Source organism: Phalacrocorax aristotelis, chromosome 3 (genome assembly GCF_949628215.1).
Source record: "Phalacrocorax aristotelis chromosome 3, bGulAri2.1, whole genome shotgun sequence".
NCBI classification, from domain to species: Eukaryota; Metazoa; Chordata; class Aves; order Suliformes; family Phalacrocoracidae; genus Phalacrocorax; species Phalacrocorax aristotelis.
The window spans coordinates 75680464-75706270 of record NC_134278.1 but is presented as its reverse complement, the minus strand read 5'-3'; the positions used below and the strand labels follow the sequence as shown (position 1 = coordinate 75706270).

General features: G+C 38.5%; 1 protein-coding gene across 2 annotated transcripts in view; it reads left to right on the top strand.

Annotated features, from left to right (window-relative positions):
• The window catches only part of PRKN (parkin RBR E3 ubiquitin protein ligase), a 783437-nt gene that overhangs the window by 603220 nt on the left and 154410 nt on the right, over positions 1-25807 (top strand). The gene's annotated exons all lie outside the window — the stretch shown is intronic.

Here is a 25807-nt window from a genome sequence, read left to right as displayed (position 1 = left end):
TATCAGGATGTAAGGGCAAGCCTGTAGCAGCCCTTCCTCTTGTACAGCCTCCCGGATATGAGTGGGAGATGGCTTTCCAGCCATCTGCCCTTAGGACACCCTGATTAGGGAACCTATTTTCACTTCACTTCACCTCCACCATTGTTATGTCTAGCGAAATGAAGTTGAAATTGCACTGAATATTGAAGCTGAGCTTTTTGTAGGTGGTGGGTTGTTGTTTGGTTTTTTTTTTTTCACCTTCTAACCTTTTCTAAAGTAAGATACTCCAGAAGTGTTAGCTAGTCTAGAAGCTAGTGATTGAAAATCTGAGTGTGAGGGGTCTTCTCTGAGTGTTAGGTCTGTGAACCAAAAATTTAGTATCATCATGGAGTAACAGATTAAAATTGTAGCCTGTTCAATACTTCTGATGGCAGTTTTTTCTGCGGCAACTACTTTCATCATAAAACTGTAGACTTTTTTAGTGTAGTGTCGAACTTAAATATGTTATTTTAAAAGTTAGTGATTTCCCCCTTTGTCTTTGCCTGCTTCTTGCTATGGTCACAAAAGGACAAATATCTCTATATAAAGGGCAGAGTTGTAAATGATGAGACAGTGTCTGAAGCTGACAGCCTTCACTCATTGTATTATGTGTAAAGGAGTACTGTTATTGTCTTAAGTGGTGCTGTCACGTTAAGTTCCTGCTCTTGGAGAAATTTCTGTTCTTTTCAGAGCAACAGACTGACTCAAAGAGTCAGTTTTGTACTGTGAAAATAATGGAGAAGATGTGTGACATTCTGTGTTTCTCTTCCATTTCTTCTTGGGTCGTTAAAAGTTGAAAAGCTCGTTATTTGCATCCTACCCGGGTATGCTTTCAGTAGCCCACTCACTATGTAGATGAAGGGCTGCCAATTTGCTTAACCCTGTTGGAGAGCAGAAAATCTGCTCTTTTAACTGTATGGCATGAGGGATGTTCTGGGCTTGCAATGATGAAATGTTATGAATATTCACGGAAATATGCTTAAGCTACCTTTACCCTAAGGTAAGAGCAAACAGAGTAGGCAATTACCTCCCTAACAGCTGTCAGTCTGTATGCTCCTTGTCAGCTTTTCTCATGGAAACTCGTTGGCCCATACCCTAAAACTACATTGGCATGAGGCTTATTCATTACTGCAGTTTTCAGATAGAGTAAGCTACTTGGTGGCCCAAGTGGACTGAGTATTTACAGATCTGCCGCAGCTTCATGCTGCAGCTTACTGTGCCTTACCTTTTTGTGTAGACAAGCCCACACAGACGTTTTTAACTTTCTGACAATTAAGAGGAGAGAACTGGATTTTTCTGTTAGTTAATGGAGATGAATACCTGTGCTAAAGCCTGCTTCTAGTCATACCCATTTTTATTTTTATACTGCAGGTTCCAGTCTCCTAGAGCAATAAAATGTTGCTGTTCCTTATTTCCCTTAGGAGAACAAATCCTTTGCTATACCCCACCCACAGCCAAGAAACAGCAGCATAAGTGGCACATAAATTTGTGTAGTGGTTGGTTTTCCTAATGGGCTTGGTTCCACTGGCTACACACATCATGTCATTCGAGTGCTTTCTGTAACCCATAGTGTCTTGAATCAATTCCAGTTAACGTGTGGAACGCAAAGCCATATGTCTTATCACTAATGATATGTATCTGATGTCCTGGAGTCCATTTCCCAGTCACCTGTCATGCTATTTTTGCATGAGATCTAGTGAAAACAGTATAGTAGTTTGCTTCTCTGATTCAAGAAAATAATTTCATGTGTAACCTGCTTTTATAAATGAAGTTTTCTCATTCCGCTTTAAACTGCCATAACTACTGACCCATGGGTAGTCCACCCCACCCCTTCTTGAGTCCCTCTTTTTCTCCGTAAAGGTATGCAGGCTCTCTCACAATTTCACACTGGTGTCCTGAACATCTTTCCTTGGGTAAAGTACTATGTCATTCAAAGTACCCAATTTCAGAAAAATTTAAACATATTTTTAAGGGCAGATTCATGATGGATCAAAGTATAGCTTTGTCTGGAGAGGACTGAGAGAGAAAAAGAAAATGGTACTGAATGTCATGCATATCAACAACATGGAATTCCTTTTTTAAAATAATACAACAATGGCTATTCCATCACTGAAAGGAAAAGATAACTTGGATCTGGATATAGACTTAGAACTATAGTGGGGTCTTCTGTTAATGTTTCTGGAGTGGTTTATTTGTCATGTTTTATGCCGATTAACAAAAGTCTTATAAACATTTCAAGTAAATAAATGTATGGAACCAAGGAAAACAAATGGAATTTTTGCATTACCCTACTTGTATATATTGCTAAATGTTTTAAAATGAAAAAACATTAGCTAAAATATTGGAAAAACAATACTGTTTCGGTTACTTTTAAGATCACTTTAAATTTTCTTTCTTTTGTAGACATTTTAAGACTCCTTTTTATAAATTGCCTTTAGCTGTTTTTATTGGCTTTGGTTATAGCTATTGGCTCTGTTAATGGATTTTATTTGTTTCTGCTTGTGTCCCAAAACCAAATTACTGTAACTAATGTACCACTGTAACTTTTCATAACTGTCTGCTGCTGAAAGCAAAAAGCAAATTCATCAAGTCAAAATATTAACACTTTTATGTCCTATTAAATATCAAGTCAAAGAAAATTGTGCTAGTGTCTACAGGACTCCGCATTAAACCTACCAAGTTTAATGTACTGTAGCAGATTGAGATTTGACACGATTTCCCTCTGTGGAAATTGTCCTCTCTATTACAATACCCATATTAAGCAGCAGATCTGGGATAAAGCACAACAGAAAAAAGCTCTATTCGGAACATGTATTACTCTTCCGCCAGGTTGAGAAGTGTAGCAACCAGTGTTTAAAATAGTCTGGGTTGTACCTAGAAAACTTTAGGGATGTCTGTCTGGGTACAGACATGATGCTGTTTCTTCATGTTTAAGAAGCTGTCTTCTGTATTTTTCACTCATGAAGCTTTTTGGCTTTCCACACAAATAGAGTTACTGAATTATTAGGGAAATAATGGATGGGTGTACCATCAGCTTTTAGTGTATATGCAGGTGTTGCAGTAATTGATGAGGAAAGAAAATGGCTTTCTAGCTCATGTAGCAGTGGAATAATGTGGCATCATACACAAGAGAATTGTAGAAATTAGAGTAAACACAGAAAATGTTCGATTTAAATTTAGTTTTCTCCAACAAAATTCAATATGTTCTGTGCCTATTTAGTTTTGGATTTTTTTTTTCCTCAGCAACTGTATTTCTCCAGCTCTGATTATGCTGGGCAATAGCACTGAGAATAATTAGCCTGAAGTCATCTGTGATGAGCTAAAAAACTATTTCTTGTACCTTGTTTTCTAAATCACTGAGAGAGGTTACATTCTTGTAGGCTCTACAATATAAACCCTTGGTTTCCACTCGTTTCTCATTAATTTTTAACAAATGTTTTTAGAAATGCATTCTTACATATCGCTGCAGTACAGTCTGCAACACAAAGAAGCCAGAAGGTTCACACGTACCATAACATGCAAACAAGGGAGAAACTGCTGCAGATTTGAAAACAGTAAGAAGTAAATACAGTCCATGAATAACCAAGGCTGATATTGCATATGCATGAAAATGAAAATTCCTGTGGATACTTCGGGCAAACTTGCCCAGATGCTTTTGAATAGGAACAATTGTTTAGCATTGTATCTTTCTTGCCTTTTACCTTTCTTTATCTTTCATTTTACATACTGACATTTCAGAGCATGGCAAGTAAGTTTTGAGACAGTGGCTCCTTATGGGGCCCATTTGCTTTACTGCAAATACATTAAAAAGAGCAAATCCTAAATTTGACTAAAAACAGAAAAGGGGACATAAAAAGTAGTTTAAAGTTTGAACTGAATTTCTTAAAAGGAAAAAATAATTATAAGAATGGACTAAAGTTGAGCCTTTGCTGGATGTTTTTCAGAATATTTTATGTGAATAGTTTTGCACCATATTTTGTAATTAAAACTCCGATTTTAAGCTTACGCGCGTCTTTATTTTTCAATTCTTTATTTTGTTTGCTAGTCTTCATTGATATCTATGTACATGCATGCATCTTATCTGTATGTCAGATTTTAGAGATGCTCTATTAGCAGTAGCGGCAAAAGTAGGCCCTATGGATTGTTGGGCTGTGCTAGGGTTCAGGAGCATCACTGGCATAAAGCTCATTTTTGTCCAGTTTGGATGTTGGTAAAATAGACTAATTACCATCAGATCATCCTGAGACTAGTAAAATGTAATTCACACTTACTACTTTTGTAAGACTAAACTCCTGTTAGGAAGGCTAAAATTAAAACAGAAAGTCACAAGCAAACTCAAGGGAAATGAGGAATTACAGTTAACGCTCTCTATTTATAAAGTCAAAGAATTCCTGTAAAGGTAGATCTTTGTAGTAATTTGTTATCCCTTTCATACAGTTTTCTTGGCCTGGCAGAACAAGATGACCAATAGCTGTTAAAAATATAATTTTGCTAAGAGCTCCAGAGGGCTATTTTTTAAACATGCCCTTTCACAAACAGAACTGTCCAAATGAGAGATGTTTCAAAATACATTTTAGGTGCTTTATTTCATTGGTTAAAGAGCAACATATTTACATTTTCTTCCCTTCTGTATCTGTAACATCAATTTGTTCACAGTGACCTATTTAATTCAATATTTTATTGAAATCCTCTGTCGTTACATTGACTGTACTTATATCTTATCAAAACTTTGGTGTAAGAACAGCCTTGCCTCCAAATACCTTGTTAAAATATTTTCACTACAATTTTGCAGCACTTTAAATACTTTTCAATCTGGCAGATTAGCACATAACAGGTCAATGAGTTTTACCACCTTTTAGCTAATTAAAAATGCTTTCTATTGTTTGAAGCGCAAACCATTCCTATTTCTGTCACACCAGCCAAAAGATTTCTAATCAGCAAGGTAGGTCAAGTCCTATTTTTCACCTTCTTATACTACCATAGTACAAAACCCCTTTATATAATCAATTACATCATTTTATCAGTGCTTATCAGAGCAATCCGTGTGTAGAAGGGGATTTTTTTTCCCCAGTTTGAAGGCTAAAGTATTGACCATGAGAAGTATGGGTAATTGCTCTACTTTATTCCTCAGTGTCATGGAGGTTGAAGATTGATTCATTGCACCAATAGGTTCAAAAGCCCCAGTCTGTAGCCTGGGGAGTGTCTCCCATTCTGAGGCTGTTGGTCCTGCAGGAACCTTGTCTTGGTCAGTGGTTCTTAATCTGTAAACAGACAAGTGGCCTAGCTGGACAATGGTCCTCAGGTGGTCCATAGGATTGTATTACCCACTTTCAATTAACACATTAATGTTACAGTTTTAAATTAAAAGAATCCTGAGAGTCAAAAATAAATTTGTAAAATAAATTAGTCTATGATCCAGAAAGTTTGGGAAGGACTGATTTTTAAATCATTAAAATATAGAGGGTGGAGATTGAACACTTTGGTTCCATTTTATATTAATTCCATAGCAGTAGGTTCTTCCATGTGATGAAGTATGTTTTCAGCTCTAAGAATAAAAGCAGACCATCAGATTTATCCTGAAAAATTTCTTTCTCTAGTTAGTCATTTCAGAGGGTGGGAGTGGGGGGGTGGGTGTTTCAACAATTTTTTATATTTTAATTTGCTATATTTTAATTATATTTTAATTATATTTATAATATATATAATTTTTAATTTATTTTATATATAATATTTAATTATATTTTAATTTTGCTATATTTTTATATTTTATTTGCTTTTGGTTTTGGTTTCAAAAGTCCAGCAGATTACAAACACGCTTTTCATTTAGGTCCCCTGTCTGCTTCCCTGGTCTGTTCAATATCAGGTTGTTTAAAATATCAATTTCCAAGTAGATTTTAGGAACAGAAGAAGAGCAAAGGAGGAAGATGTTCACTGTTGACTTGGCAACTTTGAGTCTACTCTAAGGATTAATGGGGCCTTTAAGCAACTAATATCATCCCTGTCTTCCTGATGTTTGTAAAGATGCATCATGCAGTACTTTCAGAAATGCCGGTTGAATGTTCCCATTGCTCCTCAGAGCCAGCTTTCATAGACTTCTAGCATATTTTTTCCTTTTTACATAGCTGAGTCTCAACAGTTTAATTACCAGCAAGTTCACTGATATAAAACTGGGAGGAGTGGCTGATACACCAGAAGGCTGCACTGCCATTCAGCAAGACCTGGACAGGCTGGAGAGCTGAGCTGAGGGGAACCTCATGAAATTCAGCAAAAGCAAGTGTAGGGTCCTGCACCTGGGGAGGAACAACCCCATGCACCAGCACAGGCTGGGGGTTGACCTGCTGGAAAGCAGCTCCGTGGAGAAGGACCCGGGAGTGCTGGTGGACAGCAAGCTGACCATGAGCCAGCACTGTGCCCTTGTGGCCAAGAAGGCCAAGGGTATCCTGGGCTGCATTAAAAGCAGTGTGGCCAGCAGATTGAGAGAGGTTATCCTCCCGTACTCCTCTGCCCTATCGAGGCCACATCTGGAGTAGTGTGTCCAGTTCTGGGCTTCCCAGTTCAAGGGAACTGCTTGAGCAAGTCCAGCGGAGAGCTACCAAGATGCTCAGGGGGCTGGAGTATCTCCCTTATGAGGAAAGGCTGAGAGACCTGGGTTGGTTTAGCCTAGAGAAGAGAAGACTGAGGGGGGATCTTATCAATGTTTATAAATATCTAAAGGACGGGTGTCAAGGGGATGGGGCCAGACTCTTTTCAGTGGTGCCTAATGACAGGACAAGCGGCAACGGGCACAAATTTGAACACAGGAAGTTCCACCTGAATATGAGGATAAACTTCTTTACTGTGAGGGTGCCAGAGCAGCGGCACAGGCTGCCCAGGGAGGCTGTGGAGTCTCCTTCCCTGGGGACATTCAAAACCCACCTGGACGCGTTCTTGTGCCCCCTGCTCTAGGTGTTCCTGCTCAAGCAGGGGGGTTGGACAAGATGATCTCCAGCGGTCCCTTCCAACCCCTACCATTCTGTGATTCTGTGAAAAAAGATTGTAGGCTAGAAAGTATATTGAAATTTTATTAATTTACAGTGACAGCTATAGGAAAAAATTATGGAATTAAAAAATTCTGTGTAATTATCTTTTTTTTTTTTTCCCCCAACGGTAGTAGAAAAATCACTAAAAACCATAAAGATATATATTATCCATTATATTATGTATTTCACTTGTTTATCTTTGGGTTTGGGTATTTTTTTCAAGAACAGTTTAATCTGAAATATGTCCACATTTGAACTGATAAATGACATTATATTTTGTGTAAGTATTCATGATTTGGTTTTAAAATTTTAAAATCTTTTTTACATGTACTTAGAGTTGAGAAGGGTCCTCTTTGTCTGTATCAAGTTATCACTCGATAAATTAACAAAGTGAGAATATGAGGCATTATAATTAGTTTAATAAACAAGGTTGGAGAATAAGGAGAATAGGGATAAGACATTTTAAATCTGCCATCTTAATCCAGACAAAAACTAGCTATGTCAATAGCCTTTCAAGATCGCATTAACAAAAGTACCTAACTAAATGCTTTTGCCAGTTCTTGTGTGTGTTTCAGTCCTTGTGATCCTTTTGGCTTCAGAAGGATTTGGACACCTCTTTAAAATTCAGAAAATATTCAGAACAAGTTCTTTGCTAAAAAAAAAAAGATGATTTCTTGGATGAGGGCCACAGCACTTTCTATGTTGGCGTTCTTCCTGGAATCATCATAGCCTTTCCTGAAGATTATTTTAAATATATTTTTTCATTATTTGCTATTGAAAAATTGATTCCTTAGTATTTCAGCTCAAACACAAGTGGAATGAAATTTCCATCCTTTTATTTTTCTCTGTTCCTGAGACTCGTATCGGACAAGTTATTTCCTTGCACATATCTAATTGTTTGTCACCAGAGAAACCAAAATAACAGCCAGGAAATCAGAGTGTATTTTACATGGGTTCATTAAAAAATGTTAATATTCAATAGGGATTATCAGGATAGCAGTTCTTATCCATGATGTGCTTTTTCATCAGTCAAAAGGACTGGCTTGATGGAAGAGGGTCTAAAACCCCTTGTTACTGCTGAAGGAGCAGGGCCATTTGGCACTGGAATAAACCCTCTCCCCAGGCAGGTCATAAGAAATCATGGGATCCTACAGAGGGGTGCCACATCAAAGCAGTAGTCTCTTCCGTTCCACATCTCACTTGATTGTGAGTGGCACTTTCCCTTTTGTCCTTTTATCCTAGCAGTTTTTTGCACAGGCTTTTACTCTGCTCTCGTTTCTTGCTGACACAGCCAGTCTGGCTCACTCATTGTTTCAGCACTTTCCATGGTCAGTCACAGTTGTGTAGAGTGAGTATAAATGCCACCTAATCAGAATGCAACTACTTCAGTCATCAAAATGATCACACAGGTTGCAGGGCAATGAATATTCAGCACTTCTGCCTCCCTTATCGAAACAGGGGCTTCTCCTAGCCCATACTCCCATTTCCACATTACCTTCATCTGGACAATAAACACCCCTTGCTCCAGGAGGAAAGGGGGAGAAAAAGAGAGAGGGCAAGTGAGCATATTGAATCAAAGTATTTTTTTTTCTTTCTTTTAATATCTGTATTTTATAATTTATGTTGAGGGTAATATTGAGCTCTTTCTTGCATTAGAATCATTCCTCCAAGACTAAATTTTTAAATATCTTTAATTACACTTAGTGAAGGTAAGACATGAGTACTGGTTTAATCTTCTAGATGGTCTTGTGGATTAAAATTAGATTTATACATTTGCATAATAAAAGTAATGTTGTGAAAGAAAGCAGTTTGAGTATGTGAGAGATAATTGCATTTGTATGACTTGCCTTGGGGCAACCCTTACTGGATTGAGCTCAGCACCAGCCATTATACCACTGGAGCATTTTGCATTTTTATGTAGCAGTGCAATAGAATTTAAATTTTATGCACAATTAGTCTTGTATTGATGTATAGTTTGTAGGTAGGCTTAAGCTATAAAACAGTGTAAGTCTGTAATGCAGCTTTTTGTTTGGTGGAAGGGAAGTGAGCAGAAAAAAAAAACAACCCCAAAACCCAGATTTGTGAAGACAGTGAAATTTCTAGGAGTTTAGCAACATTAATACATTTCTACTGGTTTCCACCCAGTTTCCACCCAGTAGTCTTCTACAGTTCCTCCACGGTACAGTATTTAATACACAGGAAATTCTACACGAGTATTGACAAATCCTGTGACAGCTTTAATGACACCTCTTAAATTTTAATTTCTCCCCTACCATTTGCCTTTACACACTACAATATTTGAGCAAAGAGCTGAAGCTGAGGTATTTACAAGTTGAGTTCATAAAATAGAATTCTGTTGCTGCACATTGTGTTCTAATAAGCAAACGGTATTTAGTAATTTGCTCAAATATGGGCAGCAATATTAGTAGTATTAATTTAGAAAATGGTTATTAACAGTTTCCACTCCACAAAGCAGAACACACAAACACAATGGCAGAAATAGAAGATTGCTTTGTAGCGCTGACATCTCAGAATGTTTTGCAATATTCTTTCACAGCTGACATGACAATAGAATGACCTGATTAAGTGTGACAGTATTTTACACAGTGTTCAGATTTAAAAGCAAATATTCAGTTTCTTTGTTCATTCTGATGGGCTTTAAGTAAAGGAAATACCTGCTAAGAAGGCAGATATCTTTCCAGCAGCACAAGAATTTATAACTCTCTTAGCCTCTCAAACACATCTTTCATTCTGTGCAGGAGTGGGGCAGAGTCAGAATGCTAATGTATCTCTTAAGTGTCCTGGTTTGTTCTTTTACATTTATCCTCATGACTCCACAAGCCTTGTCTTTGTCTACTGTGCTCATGACATGACACCCACCAAATCACTGGAGGTTTCTAATGATGAGGCAAAAAATGATAGGCAGGCAGAAGTTTCCTGCACATGCCTAGTCTTGTGCCTTTTATGCTTTCTAAATAATACTATTGAAACTAGTATATTACTGTTCTGGACTTATGGTCTCCATACTGCACACTCCTATCTCTGACACTCTTCATTGTCTTGAGATATTAAGTCTTTTCACTGCTTCTTGCTGATCACTTCTTCCCTAAACATTCTTTCAGTGTTTTGGGTTTTTTTCAAATGCGTTGAATCTGGAATGAAGAATACTCTGTGATTAGATTTTAAATGCATGTGAAAATGCTTTTTGAGATGCAGGAGTAAAAAGGATTTCTGAGGGAGGAAAAGCTGGATCCCCTTGCAGGGGAGAGTCATCTTTTCATTCTAGATTTGGTTTATTGCATTGCTTAAGTTAAATCAGACTTCTGTCACTCCCCTGCTCTCCTGCTGCATTCCTTCATCCATAATGGCTTTTACAGAGACTCCTCACTTGCGGCCATAACTTTTACCTCTTGTGTGACTTCCCTTAGTTTAAGGGTGTGTTTAGGTGGAGTGATGTGTTCAGTAGCAAAAACATCTTAAGAAATTGTCGTGGTTTAACCCCAACCAGCAGCCAAGCACCACACAGCTGTTGCTCACTCCCCCCCCCCAGTGGGATGGAAGAGAGAATCAGAAGAGTAAAAGTGAGAAAACTCGTGGGTTGAGATAAACACAGTTTAGTAGTACAGAAAAGGAAGGTAAAATAATTAATTAAATAATAGTAATAAAAAAATAGAATATACAAAATAAGGGACGCAGAATGCAATTGCTCACCGCCTGCTGCCCGATGCCCAGCCAGTTTCCCAGCAGCAGCCCCCCAGCCAGCTTTCCCTCAGTTTGTATATTGAAAATGACATCATAAGTATAGAATATCCCTTTGACCAGTTTGGGTCAGCTGTTCTGGCTGTGCCCCTTCCCAGCTTCTTGTGCCTCTCCAGCCTTCTCTATTGGTAGACCATGGGAAGCTGAAAAGTCCTTGACAAGCATAAGAACTACTTAGCAACAACTAAAACAGCAGTGCGTTATCAACATTATTTTCATACTAAATCCAAAACACAGACCTATACCAGCTACTGGGAAGAAAATTAACTCTATCCCAGCCAAAACCAGAACAGAAATTCACATGTGCTCCCTTCCCTTCGTGTCAGCCCCTTCTTACCCCTGCACCTTTTTTCACTACCTCTTCAGTTGTGTTGATAAATTCTTTCTGAGCCCAGGAACTAAACTGAATCACTGTTTTATTTAAAAAGCAAAGCAAGAAAGCATATATGATCTGGATCTTTCAATAATCAGGTTTACAAGCAGTTGGACTGACATGTCTGAGAGCATAACAGGCAAGAGAAACCTGTTCATCTAGCCTTGCTACTGCAGTTCTTTATGCAGTAAGTCCTTAGAGAAGTCTAGAGCTACAGCATTGCACACACCAATTGTTTTGTACTTATTAGGACGATGTAATTCATTTGTTTTCTGTGATACATCTGCACAACATAGTGATTTTATTTACTTTTGTAGTCTTCCCTGCACTTTTATATAATTCAGGATTATGCTGGGAAATATTTAATAACCCTTCAATGAAAAGCCAGTTGGAGAGCACTTGTCTTGCCTGCTCCTGTGAGTTTTCTGGATAGAAGAAGAATGTTCACACCTTGAGGTGCTGCTTTGAGGGAGCTTGTCAATTTATGAAGAAAGCCCTGTTTGTTTGGATGCAGCAGAAGATAATGCGTTTTTTCGTAGTGCCTGACACCTTTTGGGAAGCACTCATCCAAAAATATTCCTTTCTAGGCTTTTCTCAAAGCTCTACTTTCCTTAGACTTATCTTGCTGTCTTTCTCTCATATTGCACTTCCATGTTCCAATTTTTTGACAGCAGTGCCAGTTTCAGGTATGCCTGAACTATCTGCCTCTGGATCCCTGTTCTGAAACCCTTGCCATCCCTGTAAGTGGGCCAATGCAGTTTTTGGGGCTGCACTGAGAAGTAAAGCAGAGGAATTAGCTTGGGTGACCACAACAGGATTGGGGTGAGAAGTCTGCTATGTTGTTTTTAGTGTGCATGGTTCCCTTGTATAATTCACCATGTAGTCTCACAACAATTGCACTAGCATGGCTTTGGGGCAAAAAAGGAATTTAGCCAGATGTTCAGGGATGCAGCTCCTTAACTCAGTTTTACTGATGACAAGATGATGTGTGGGATAGTTTTTTCACTCTTCCTAGTTCTGTCTTCTACATTCAACCCTTCACAGAACAGTAACCCAGAAAACTCTTCCACTGGCACATGCTGCTGTAGTTGCCTTTGCTTTGCATGTTCAGCTCTGTTTACATTTGGGTGGGAGACCAGTACTGGGTGAGTTGCTCCTTCAGAAATAAGCAAAATTTTTTCTTTAACATCTCTTTAAAAAAAGCAGATATTTCTACAATCTTTTTCCTTCATTGTGAGGATAACATAAGCAGGAGGAAGGGAGGGAAAATGGCTCTCACATCTTTTTTAGGCCATTACAGGTAAGATGGAAGCCAGTTGTATTCCAAATTTTGGATGACCTTTAAAAACCTGTCTTTTAGAAAAAAATGCCCAGAAGGAAGGGAATTTAATTTCATTTTATTGTGTATTTTGACAAGATAATGATGAACTTAATGGCAACCAATCTTAATTAGGTCTTTGAAATCCTAGCTACATTATAAATTCATTATTAATTATTATCTCCATTAAACCGAAATTTTCCAATGGCCAATTTGAGGAATCCAGGTTTTCAAGTGCTGTTAACATTTAGAATGGTAAAAGAAAACATAGATTATTTGAAATCACCATTGGAGTGCTTCATTCTTTGTGCTGATATCATCGTTGGGAATGAAGACAGTGCGGGTGTGGTATGCTATGCCAAGCAAGCTGTCTTCAGCTGTACGCAGTATTCACTTAAATAACAGGTAGTTATGTTTTGGGAATGTTGGCAAAAATGCTTTAATTTTCTAATGTGAACTCTTTCTGGGGTTTATGGAGTGGATTACAATATTATCCGGTATTGTACAAAAAGGAAATTTAATGTATGTGATGATATGACCTGTCAACAGATTGGAGTAGGGGAAGAGGGAGAATCACTACTGAGGAAAGAGTCAACATCTTTGAAGACTCATTTCTGGGTTTTAATCTTATGGGTTAACATATGGGGATTAAAGCAGGGAATTATTGTTTTTCTGTGGGTAGTTGAAAGAGAATTCAAGGTCATGATACATGATAACAACTTTCCATCAAAAAATAGCTTAAAAATGAGTCAAGTACCATGTTGAAAAATTTTCAAAATTTGGGAAATATACCAACATTTGGAACTATTTTGGTAGCCTTCCAACATTTGATTAGGGAGCTTTGGAATGACAAATGAATATTCTATAAAAACATCAGCTGAAACATGTGGGTAGTTTTACTGAAGTGAAGGGATTTTTCCACCTGTGGGCATCGTTATTAATACTTGAAAAATAATAAGGTAGTGGGGATTTTTAGCTAATTGGTAAACATAGCTTTCTCTGTGGGATTCTAAGGATAATACTTCTATTTTGAGTATCCTGGGGTTTGAGATTTTTGAAATTGTAATGTTATAATGGCAACGTATTTAACTTTTAATACTAATTACTCAGTTATGCATCCAGTGACATTTCTAAGGTATCACAACACTATAGTTATTATAGAACCAGTTAAGATATGAATTTATGAAACTTGCTCCTAAGGCAGAGCCAAATCTGTTGCTTTTTTGCTGCAGGCTAAGCTTAATCTTTTGTAATTATATTTATTCTTATTTGTTGTTTTTTAGAAATTTATCCATTTCGTGTTTGTGAATTGTCTGAAAACTACTAAGACTCCTTGTTTTTTCAATTTTTGGGCAACTACTTTAAACAACTTAATTCTTTTATGGCTTATAAGCAGTATTGTGGAAGTATTTATAACTCCAAGTTTGAAGTGTTTTGATTGTTTGCATGATATATGTTTTACCCAATTATATAACAATAATTTTGAATGCAATTGCTTACGCTTTCAATTTAAAAATACATTTTTTCACTGTGTATCTAAAATATTTATTTAAAAATAACAGTTTCTGCGAGGTTCTTTATTAGTAACTGCACTTTCTAAAATAGTTGTGAAATATTAATAAACAATTGTTCACCAAATTTTGTGTTCCAAGAGAGGATTTAAGTTAAAGTAGAGTTCATAGTAGGTTCATTATCATCATTTCATAGTAGCCTGAATTACGGAGATGTTATGTTTCCTTCCAAAATCAAACATTGTAAATGAGAAAAAATCATCAGACAAATTTAAAGTAAAGCATGAGAAACACGCTAAGGCATCTAGAAACAACATTTACACAGTTACTTAGTGTCATAGTCCATGGCTATTCCATTCAAATTTTCCAAATAATCCTTGAAAATGTGTAGCTCTCACTATGTCTTAAATAATTGCATGACAAATTCCACTACCCCTCCCCCCCAAAAAAAAAAACCCAACCCAAAACCAGGGTTGAGTGACAGTGCAGATTTCAATAGGCCGAATAGGCCATAGAAAGTGTGTGTCATTGTGAAAGCACGGATGTGGAACAGAAGTTGTTAAAATACAAAAGTATTATACTCAGAGTCCTATCTCAGAGAAGCTGGTTTAAAACATTATTTTAAACAGGTTTATATGCAGCCCCTTGACCTCTTGCTTTTCAGAAAAGTTATATGAGTTGACCTGCTGTGAAAATCAATATTTCTCATACCGTGTTCTCAGAATCACAGAATCACAGAATGGCAGGGGTTGGAAGGGACCTCTGGAGATCATCCTGTCCAACCCCCTGCTTTAGCTGGGACACCCAGAGCAGGGGGCACAGGGGCGTGTCCAAGTGGGTTTTGAATGTCCCCAGGGAAGGAGACTCCACACCCTCTCTGGGCAACCTGTTACAGTTGCTTGTTTTGTTCGGAAGGTGGCCAGATCTGCTGTTTTGCTTACAAATATATCAGTACAACCATCCACACACTTAACATTAAACAGTTCTGCAGTACCCTTGGCTGGCAGTACCTTGCTGCTTTCCAGTTATGTAAATTGTGGTCATTTCCTTAGCTTTAATTCCTTGTGTTATCATTTATCCTTCTGAATCTTGTTCTTTTTAGAAAGGGACTGATAGCTAAACCCCTTGAATGTATCTAATGTTGATCTTCCGTGCAGCCATGGGAGAGTTATGGAGCTTTGTGTTGGAGCTTCTGCAGCCCTCCATTGCACAAGTACTGGAATATTAGATGAAGTGTACAAACTTACTCTGCTTTTGTACTGATAAACATGTGTGTTTTATACATTTAAACATTCTGGAACAGAAGAGAAAGCTCTAAAATAAAAAGCGTATGTTTAACTTCAGGCTATTTTAGGAAATTAACAGTCATTTAAACTGCTTCTGAGACTTGATAGGCTGCATATTTACTGTCCAGTGGAAATCAAGCCCTTATTAAATCTAAACTTGTAAATTTCTTCTCTGTAATAAAAACCTTTCACTATAGACAACTTAATGTTAACAATTTTTAAGGGAGATAGTAAGTCCTAAATGAATTTAAGTAATGTTTTCCCAATTAGAGCTATAAATCTAGTACAGCTGAAGTTCATGTGGTCTCAAAGGAAAGGGAACTTATGGCCACTGAAATGAATAATCTGTAAACTGCCGGTAACTCACACTGTTATTAAGACTAGTAATTTCTTTGATAGGAGCCTTTGAGTTAGAATATTAAAACAATTGAATGATAAGCTAATACAGCAGCTCGTACACATGAATTTCTATTATATCAAATGATTTGTGTTACTTCTCTTTCCTGCAGCTCTAGCAATTATGGCAAAGCTTAAGTAGTATTTTAATCCTCAGGACATACTATAAATCAAAACCTCGATTTCAGAAAGTCACCCCAGCAAGTGAGGTTGTACGGAATATCACTAATTAGAATTGACAGATAGCAAATTATATTTCCCCTCTTAGCTTGGACTGAAATTTTCTTTGAAAGGAATTTCCCATTTGCCATAACAACTACATCTGTATTGGCTTTTCAAAACCACTTCACTCTGGTCTAACTCTGCTTCTGTGTTAGGACAACGAGAACTTTAACTTTGCTTTTGCTAAATTACATAGTAAGTTAATACTAATTACAACTGAGTGACTAATTGACCTTTTTCTAGTCCAGGGCTGTTCCTGTGTTATGACACTGGAGATCAATAGAGTAGAACATTCAGGTCCTTTTCATATGTGGTTTTGGACAGAAGCAGGAAGATTTTTCCACAGACTTTATATCTAAAGCAGAATTAAAAGTGAAAAGGAAGGTACTTAGGCACCTGAAGGCTGCCTGGCACAACAGCAGCTTATATCCATGCTGGGAAGTTCTTCTAGCCTCCAAACCAAGGCATCTGCATGCAGAAAGCCTTTGGAAAATGGCCCCTGTAATGTTATTGTCCTGAAACCATGCTCAGGTATTTTTTGGGATGGCTCATGGGCCAAAAGTGCACCAAGGACCATTCTGACAGTTTAACTGTATAAATTATCACCATATTTATCTAAGAGTGCAGAAGTAGCCGATGTGTTGCCAGTTTTGCTACAGGAGAGCCTGAGCCCATTTCACAGCTGAAAAGCAGTTTCTATTTCTTGATCTTCTAGAAAGTGTCCTAAATATAACTATTCGTTTCCAGGGGTTTTGTCTGGTTTGTTTGGTTTGTTGTGGTGTTTGGTTTTTTTTTGGTACAGAAAAAATATCTATATTAATAGTACTTATAATACTGATTTCATAGAATCACAGAGTCATTAAGGTTTGAAAAGACCTCTAGGATCATCAAGTCCAACCATTAACCCAACAATACCATGTCACCTAAACCATGCCCTGGACTGCCACGTCTACATGCTTTTTGAATAACTCCAGGGAGGGTGACTCCACCACCTCTCTCGGCAGCCTGTTCCAATGCCTCACTGCTCTTTCAGTGAAGAAATTTTTCCTAATATTCAATCTAAACCTCTGCTGACACAGCTTGAGGCCGTTTCCTCTTGTCCTATTGCTTGTCACTTGCAAGAAGAGACCAACACCCACCTCACTACAACCTCCTTTCAGGTAGTTGTAGAGAATGGTAATGTCTCTGCTCAGCCCCTCCTTCTCCAGACTAAACAACCCCAGTTCCACCAACCTCTCCTCATAAGACCTGCTCTCCAGACCCTTCACCAGCTTCGTTGCCCTTCTCTGGACACGCTCCAGCAACTCAATGTCTTTCTTTTACTGAGGGGTCCAAAACTGATTTAGCACCAACAATTTTAGACCTGCTAAAGCTCCCTTGGGTAGACTTGTGCTTGGGCAGATTAGTCCTTTGTCAAGGCATAATTGCCAGGAAACACAAGGAAAATTTTCTGTCCAGATTCTTGTCTCCCCACAGTCAAGCCTGGGTTCTGGCTAGTCTGACAATGAAAAAGAATCTGTGTCTGCTCACATTCTGCCTCTCTTCCACAGAGGCTGATTTGTCCTGTTTTAGATTACCTGCTCTCTTTGATGGGCTGAAGGTGCCCAAGTGCTTTTCAGGTGTGCACCTACCAGCTGTATGAGCTCAGTGCAGCCCTGCTCAGAATGCCAATGAATTGTCATGAACATAAGTAGGTAATCCTCAGAGGATCACAACTCTTGTTTCCTCCGTTTCTGATCTTTTGGGGAAATCACAGTTGTTCGATCCTCTTTTAGGCATTTGGCATCATATTGTTTATTCCATTCTAATGGTTATGCCACCATCACTTAAGGGCAAGGACAGCAGAAGTTTCATGGTGAGCCCAGCAGATGTTTGCTTCAGAAACAATCAAGACACTCCTAAGTCCCAACCAGAATTTCTCCCTAAAATTATTTCCAACCTCCATTTAATCCTGATGTTAGACCTGGAATTTCTGGAGACTTCCTCTGATCTGGGACAGGCTGAAAATCTGACCACATTTGATCATAAGGAATTGGCTTGCAATCTTTAATCATCCTCTGTTTTCTTAAATTCAGAAGAGTGAAGGACAGAAACTGAATCTTTCTGAGCCAGCGTCTACCTGAAAATACAGGTGCAATGGCAGCTTTGCAGTCTGTTAAAACATTTTAGGTATTTCACACTTGGCTATATCCTGAACTTTTCCACATTTGGGTTTGGAGGGATGTGGGGAGCAGTTTCAGCCATGTGTTAAATTACTGAAGATAGCATAGGTTCAGGGGAGAGGTTTTGAGTCCCATGTCTTTCTGTTATGTCAATGCCTGTATTGAAGCACATAAAATTGTTCCAATGTTCTTCATAGATATGGTCTATGATGATAAAACAGTATTGAAAAAAATTGTACTTTACTTCACATGTTTCTTGCTTAAGAATTATTCTTATAGGTAGTGTTGACAAGGCAACAAAAGAAAGGCAAACTTTCGAAATTATTCTAACTGCCTTGCTCAAAACTTTGCAAAACTACAGCATCCCTTGAGAAATTTTAAGCTTCCTCTGTGAATTCTGCCATATTCGGTCAATAAACTTGCCTCATCACTTCCAAGGCCTTCATGCCCAGCTCAGCAAGGCCTTGATGTTACAAGGCCCTTTGAATTTTACCTAAAGGGAACTAAAGCCCTTTCAAACTCCAGTCCTGCTTTTTGTTTCATTTGACATTACTCAATAAGTTTTGCTGTGTCTAAATTAGAGCGGTGTCTAATAGCTGTCTGATTGCATTCATCATTCCTACAGCTTGACAGGTCTGCAGCATGAAGGTCATATCAAATCCCAGTTCACATAAGGTAAAGTTCTGATTTATTTCCATCCAGAACTCTTGCAAGGCACCACAGCCCCCCAGACTTCTTCACACATATATGCTGTGGATTATTGGTTAGAATCGCACTTCTGGATGTAAGCGTTAAGGTTTACTTAGTCAAAGTTTGGGGGAACTCACTCTGCTATATATTGATATTTGTTTTTATTACTTCATTGAGGGGGAGGGGTGAATCTTCAATTTTATTTTTGCTGTATGGTTTTTCACACCATGCATTTATTTTAAATCTATTATAAGTTTCTCATTGCTGATTGACCTCTAGGTCAGTGATACGCCTCTCCAAAAATGTTTCATTTTAGAGGATAATTTTATTAATGTGTTGCCTGATGGTGATACGAATATGATTCCATTATCAAATATGCAGAAAAAAGCCTTGCAATATTACTTATCAACCCACTGCCTATATACTTTTTACAGTGACACTAAATCACTTTTTCTTTCCTACTGTATCTTGCTTCCCACACATGTCTGGAAAGGATTTATCATTTGGGCATCTAAAAATTTATAAGCCTCTTTCTGTTCTGACACATACAGTACTCCACCTCACTTCAGCAGAAGTCATATATGATGCACATGAAAGGGAATGTAGACCTACAAAGAAATGTTTGCACATCCTTTTCTGCAGAAGCTGAAGAAGTGGTTTTCTCAGTGATGGGTGAACCTGTATGCTTTGTATAGATAAGAGATGGATAAATACTATGTTGGTCACATTTGTAGTTGGTAATCTCCCTTTACCTTTTTCTACAACAACAGTGTTTTTATGTTTTTAAATGTTGGCATGCTGTCATGGACCACATCCAGGCCCTCATCAAACAGCAAAACTGACATGACATCAAGTAGTCAGCTGAGGTTTCCCTTCCTGACTGGTGGCACAGAGCAATGAAACTGCCATTAGACACTCTAGAGAAGGATGTGTAGAAAAGGTGTGTCTGTTAAAGACACACTTAACAATCTCTCAGTGCCAAAACATCTTTAAAACACTGCAGCTGGCAAAAATTACAATGCTTCATAGGCTGCAATAATCATGCCATAAGGTGAATAAAGCCTCTCTTTGGCTTTAGAGGTTAGGGAAAAAAGGGGCAAGGACTGTTCCTCTTAATACATCTTCTGTGCTATGTCTCTCTTCATTCAGATTCCTCCTGAGTTCTTATACACTGTGTGATGCACAAACATTAATATATGTCATTGTTGGAAAAATTGCATGTGAAACATGGAAAAACGAAAAGCACTGAACACAGACCCTGCAGCTATCACCGTCAGTTGGATTTTACAGAGGATCTTGAGTGATAGGTCGGCCCAAAATTATTCTTAAGGGCAAGGATCTTGTTGGCATTGAGCGTACTGTCATCCAGCTATTTAAGTTTGTTATTATTTCTTCTAAGTCCAGGACTTAAAGACATTTTTCTTTGGTTCTACTAAAGCAAACCTGTTCTCCCTGTGTTCTCAAAGGAAGCTGCCAGAAGTTGTGAGTTTACTTCACCCTCTTCTTTAACTACCCTGAGATGAAGTTTGGGAAGTTGCATTCATAGAACACCTTTCCATGGTTGTGAAAACTAATTATCTTTCTGTCAACACTAACTATGCATCCATGTACTTACCTCTAGATCCTATCTGTCTTTACCTGATCTTTGACCCTCCTTGAAAAGGACTAATGGGAATAGCCCTAGAATACCTTCTTCACATTTGCTCACAGAACCTCCAGTCCCTTTTGATCTTCCCAAGATCATTTTGCAGTATAGCTCATGTCCACACAGGTAAACTTGGACAACAATAGAGCTCATTTGTATGAGCTCTAGCGATTTTTCAGTGGTTTCATGCTTCTGGGAAGCAACACATCAACTAGTCTGTCTAGCATATTTGGCATGGGCTCCTTTTGTCATTTTCATGCTTGTCACCAATTCTTGGTTAAATTTTTGTTCATTACTAGTTCCTTCCACATATATGTTCCTGCTAAGGCATATAACACTCCACGTACAAAGTGACTAGCCATGGTCTTCCCTGGAGAGGGGCATTCAGCTCTTGTCTTTGGAAGTCCCCCACATACTGCATGAATATTACGAGCTCAGTGAGGTCTCTCTGATTACAGATGTGTCTCAGCACAACCCCCTTGTTCTGCACCTCTCCTTGTATCAGTGACATCCTGTCAGCTCCCTCCATGCAACCCATCCCTTTTCTGGCCTTGTTTGTCAGGAGGCCACATATATAGGCCACAGCTCTGCAAATGTAGTCTGATACCCGGACTGATGCATCATGGTCAGTGTGCTAATGGGTCTGGCCCTGAGAGCTTGCAGGTTAAAGAAAATCTGACATGAAAAATAGCTCTGCTAGTGCTGAGTGTCTTCAGTGTTATGTATTTTTTTCTGTATGCTGCAATCCTTTCTCCTGGAGAAGAGAAGGCTGTGGGGAGACCTTATATAGCAGCCTTCCAGTACCTGAAGGGGGCCTACAAGAAAGCTGGAGAGGGACTTTTTGCAAGGGCCTGTAGGGATAGGACATGGAGTAATGGCTTTAAACTGAAATAGGGTAGATTTAGATTAATTAAAAGGAAGATATTCTTCACTCTGAGGTTGGTGAGGCACTGGAACAGTTTGCCCAGAGAAGTTGTGGATGCCCCAACCTGGCAGTGTTCAAGGCCAGGTTGGACGGGGCTTTGAGGAACCTGGACTAGTGGAAGATGTCCCTGTCCATGGCAGGGGGCTTGGAACTAGATGATATTTATCATCCCTTCCAACCCGAACCATTCTACGATTCTATGACTCTATGATTCTTCTTCCTGTGCACCCACCTTCAAATTTTCTAGTGAAACTATTTCCATTTACTCTTCTCTGTTCTGTAGCTACAAATGATTATTTAGGCTGCTGTTTTTTCAGTCTATCCTCCTGGCCAGCTAAGACCTCCTTCCTTCAAAATGGAGAGAGTTCTTTTCTGAGCACTGAACTCAGACTCATCATAACTATCACATGAGAATATTACAGACTGAATAAACTGCAGATTGCATCCTGGCAATGAAGCAATTTATTAGAAAAATTTACTTTACAAATAAAGCTACTCCAGGCTATAAAGTTTATTTTTAAAATAGTTGTATTGCTAAAACAGAATGATATGAGAGCTGTTACTTAAATGGTATTCTCTGGCTTTTTGTGCAGGCTTCAGGGCCAGTAACAGGTGGGCTTTAATAGCTCCTTCCCCAGCAAACCAGGTAAATAAGCCAGGTTAATTAAAGAAAAGGAGAAAGAAACAGGCTGTACCTAGCATGCTGAAATTGCTAATTTCAACTGTTCAGGTGTTTCGGGCACATAAAAAGATTTTTTAAATTCTTATTTTATTTTCTTTATTTCTTTTAAATCCTGTCTAAACTTACTTTTATGCAGAAGGCTGACATGTCTGTGAAGAGACGACTTCAGTCTCTTGAGTAAAATGTACATTAATATATTCCATAAAAGACTTTGTGGGAGCTATAACTTGTATACTTTTAATCTTATATAATACATACATTAATGTGAAGTAAGCCATATTTAAATATTACTAAGACTGTGAAGGAAAAGTCAGAAAATACAAAAGTGATGTTTTGACATGTAGCTATGACTGTTCTTTCTCTACAAAGTCATAAAGTGAGGATTCAGAGCCAGATGTTATAAGTTGCAATTGCCATTGCCTTCAGTGGAGGTTCCCAAGGTAATTGCATGGCAGCATTGCCTTGTCATTGCCAAGCATAGATTTGAGTCTGCCACAGATTGTTGGTTTGTATTCTGTAAATTCAAGACATGGGATTTATGGTTTTCTGTTTGTAAAGGGTAGCTGCAGAATTATCTTGGCAATGTAATATTTTTCTGTCTAAGATCACTACGTTAGACCAAACTCATAGCTTATGATGCGGAGAGACATAATTAAAATCCCATTTTTGTACTGGTTGTTATATCCATAGCACAGAAGAATGTACAGTTTTCTTGTACTGCTTCAGCCCCTGGGGACTCTGCCATAGATTCTGCATCACCCTTGCACATGGCATCTTCCTGTAGGCTTACAAATGACTATATCATCCGTTTAATTTGACTCGTTCACCCACTATTTAACACAGTGGAGCTATTAGCACAGGGGACGCTTAAAGTTTAACTGTAATATAAATAAAAATAAATGTTATATCACCTTTGTTCAGCTAGATGCTGCATACTTTACATAACCAGGATTTTCAATCACAAAAGAGCTTGTCCTGACATCTGCCAGAGGTATTAAAAAAAAACAAAAACCAAACACCACACCCAAGAAATAAAAACCAAAACCAACAACAACAAAAAACACCCAAACCTGTAGAGGGACCTGCAGAGGAAAGGTTAAGCTACAAATGGAGATTTTGTTTTCCATTTATTATGGGTCAGATGCTGTATAGGTTTGAGGTCCTTGTTTCTCCTAGCACAGACAGGAACACTGAGGGCACCAGACAAATTGTCTCATCCTCAGGAATTTTCTACATGAGTTCAATACAGACTCTACATAAACAGCAAGTGCTCCAGCATGCTGTGTGCACAGGTCAGGCTGCCGGGAACTTTGTCCTCTTTATGACACTCAAGGGCTTCACATCTAGGGTTTAGAGAAATCAGTCTTCATAGTTTTCAAATTCAAGTATATAAGGAATATATGCAAAAGTGCTTTCTGTTTCCATTTCTCTTTGCTTTGGTGAAAAGAAGCTGACAATATCATATACAATCACAGCAGAATACAGTGCCTTCACACATATTATGTAGTTAAGGGTTAATTACCCTACACTTTTCTTACATTACTTAATAACATGCTTTGGGGACTGGAGAAATTCCAGTGAACACCAGTCATTGTCTAGTGTTGAATTTCCAATCCTGTGCCATTTCATCTGTCAGAAAATAAAATGATCCTTGTAATTTTCTTGTTATTGCATGATCTTTATAATGAAAATTACAAGGCTACTTATTACAGAGTAAATATAGCGCTCTTTGAGAAATATTTGTCCTTTAGAAGATGAAAAGGAGGAGGCTGATGGTAGTTTTCTTTGTTCTTCCTATTTGTTTGCTATCCTGATCTTTTGTTCCTTGGTTTCAACTTTCAGATAAAAGCTTTTAGTTGTTCGTTTTCATGTGTTAGTTTGGATTATCAGATTTTTGTCCATTTTCTTTTCTTCCCTCATACCTCACACCACAGCTTAGCTCCCACATCCTTAACTCCTTAGAGTCTAGTTAAGTCTTTCTGCAGTCTGATATATTGACTGCTTGCTGGCAGGACATGGTGAAGCAGAGTGGCAGGGTGATGCTGGGGCAGAAGTGAGGCCAGCCATGCCATGCCATGGCATGCAGATGGGGCACACCATGCAGGGTCAGCCATAGCTCTGTGATCACTGGGGAAGTCCCGGTGCTGGGGCAAGCTGAGGTGAAGCCAAGAAGGCAAGTCAGTTAATGGGATACATGGCCATGGCCCACAATTGGCTGCAATGCTGCTGCAGTGTTGCTTAGGTGCAAGGATGGAGTAACAAACTGATTCAGTTTACAGAGCTGACTGGCAGCGTGACACTGCTAGTACTTTTGAACACGTTTTCCAGTAAGGCTTCTTAAGAAGCAGGGGTGGCACCATTTGGAGTGTACAAGGGCAAAAGCTGGCAGGGTGGCACTGGTCTCTCATATGCTGCCTCATTTATTTGGCATCCTGTTTGGATGGTTCACTGAAAATATCATATGAGCACTAAGTGAAAGTCAAAAGGGCAATTAAGATCTTAGGAACTATTAGGAATGACAAAATGTTATTTCTCCGCGGTAAATAGAAAGCGCACCTTCTCTGCACATACCAAGTGCAGTTTTGGTTATTGCCTCTGAAAAATAAAGTGCTAACTATTGTTTAAAAATAGAGCAGCAAAGATGGCCAGAGGTACGGAATAGTTTGTGTGTGATGAGGTGCTTATTTTTCTGTTCTGACAGTAGATATCTGGATCAAAGTGTGATGGATTTTTCTAAAATCATGAGAGGAATTGAAAAGATTAATAAGGATTTACCTATTCTTAATATGTGAGAACTAGAGGTAGCCATACAACTATGAGGCAGCATGTGTAAAGCAAACAGAGAAAGTTCACCCACTGCAAACTAAAATTCTTGAACTTATTGCTTAAGGATATCGTAGAGACCAAAAGTATTCAGGGTTCCCAAAGTGACTAGACACATTAATGGAAAATTCCCAAGAGTGTCCAGGGAAGAAGGTGATCTGTTTGCATCCTCTAACAGAAAATGTCCCTAAACTGCAGTCTGCAGATAAGGATGGTATACAGAAATATTTAACACTTTTCTTCTTTCTTATGCTTTTCTCATAGCATCTGTTATTGGCCTGTGACAGAGACACAATACTGAGAGGAAGATGGATTTTTCGTTACGTTCAGTACTTTTGTTTATCTATAGCCCTTACTGCTAGCTCCAGCTTCTCCCAAGCCAAAGCTATCTTATCTTCCCCAGGAGGGGCATAAGGAGGGGGAGGAAGGAGGGCTGGATGATATCTGCCTTTCATGCCTTGTGGAGCTCAGCACTGCATCTGTGTGACAAGTGTGTGTTATGTCCAGCCAGTATTGTGGAGAGCACAATTCAACTCAGTACTTTTTTGCTCTTGCTGACCTCTCAAAGAGTATTTTCCCAGCTTTTTCTAGCAGATATTAATGCTAAGAGCAATGGTTCTACAATATTGTCAGGCCTATTATTTTGTGGCCAATGCAGATGGATTACTGAAACCTAACTTTGAAGGTAGTTAGCTTTTCAACTATTCGGATGGAGGATTGGCTCAGCTGGAGAAAAAAATGCAGGCAATTATTTCTAACACTGGGTTTCTTCTTTATCTAATGTGCAATTTTCTGAAATACTGCTGTGTCTTTTATCAAGAAATAGAGGCTAGCTGGCTTTGAAAATCTGAGATAAGGAATCTCTGAGGCAGGAGTAATTGGTTGTGGTAGATTGGGACAAATTAGAACATTGCTCGGCAGAACTGTTTACTGTACTGTGTACATGCCACTTATTTCAGCCACTTCCATCATGTTTTC